Source organism: Dendrobium catenatum, unplaced genomic scaffold (assembly GCF_001605985.2).
Source record: "Dendrobium catenatum unplaced genomic scaffold, ASM160598v2 fragScaff_scaffold_211, whole genome shotgun sequence".
Taxonomy (NCBI): Eukaryota; Viridiplantae; Streptophyta; class Magnoliopsida; order Asparagales; family Orchidaceae; genus Dendrobium; species Dendrobium catenatum.
This window is the reverse complement of record NW_021318673.1, coordinates 1661031-1661865: the sequence shown is the minus strand read 5'-3', so window position 1 is coordinate 1661865 and position 835 is coordinate 1661031.

Sequence of the window (835 nt, the reverse complement as noted above, 5' to 3'; positions counted from 1 at the left end):
GGGGGGGGGGGGGGGTTGGAATCGGCTCAAACTCCCACTAAAGCCGCCTGAAATTAATGATCTTTTAAATTTTAAATGAAATTGATGTATTAATTTAGCGAATTTAGTTAAAACTTTAATTTATAAAGTTTCAAATAAAATGACTAATTTAATTAACATGAATTTAATTTTATTTAACTTGTAATGAGTCAAATTGGAATAATCAGAGCCATACTAAATTGAACTCGAACGAGTGGATTGGGCTCGACGTTGAGTTAATTTGATTCAAATTATGTTAAAATTGGGTCCGATTTAAGTCGATTTTGATAGGCGAGTCGATGCTACGTCAATGGGTATCCATCTAAGGGGATCTTTAAGGACGACATCTACACTAGGCTTCGAAAACCTATGAGCTAAAGATGGATCCCGAGAAAATTGACCTCAAATAATGAGGTCAACATATATTACTATATATTTATGTATTTATTAGGGGGTTCTTTGCTCGGAATGCATTATATCTCTTCAACTATCCCAATTATTTCATATTTCATCTCCAAAAAGAGCTTTGCTTATTATGTCTTAGTACAAAGTACAGCTTTACTAAATTGGTAATCGTAAGAATATTGAAAAGCATTTTTGCAATATTCTTTACTAAATGGGTATATCTACACTCGAATGTGTCATAGATTGAAAGCAATTTTGCAATATTGTCAAATGACTAATTAATTGTGACAAAAAATATAAAAATTTTAATGTTAAATTTACCAATTCAACTAATGAGATAAATTTTCCAACTAAAACTAAAAGGCTTATTAAAATTACATTCCATAATTTTAGAATAAAGGATTAATTTTAA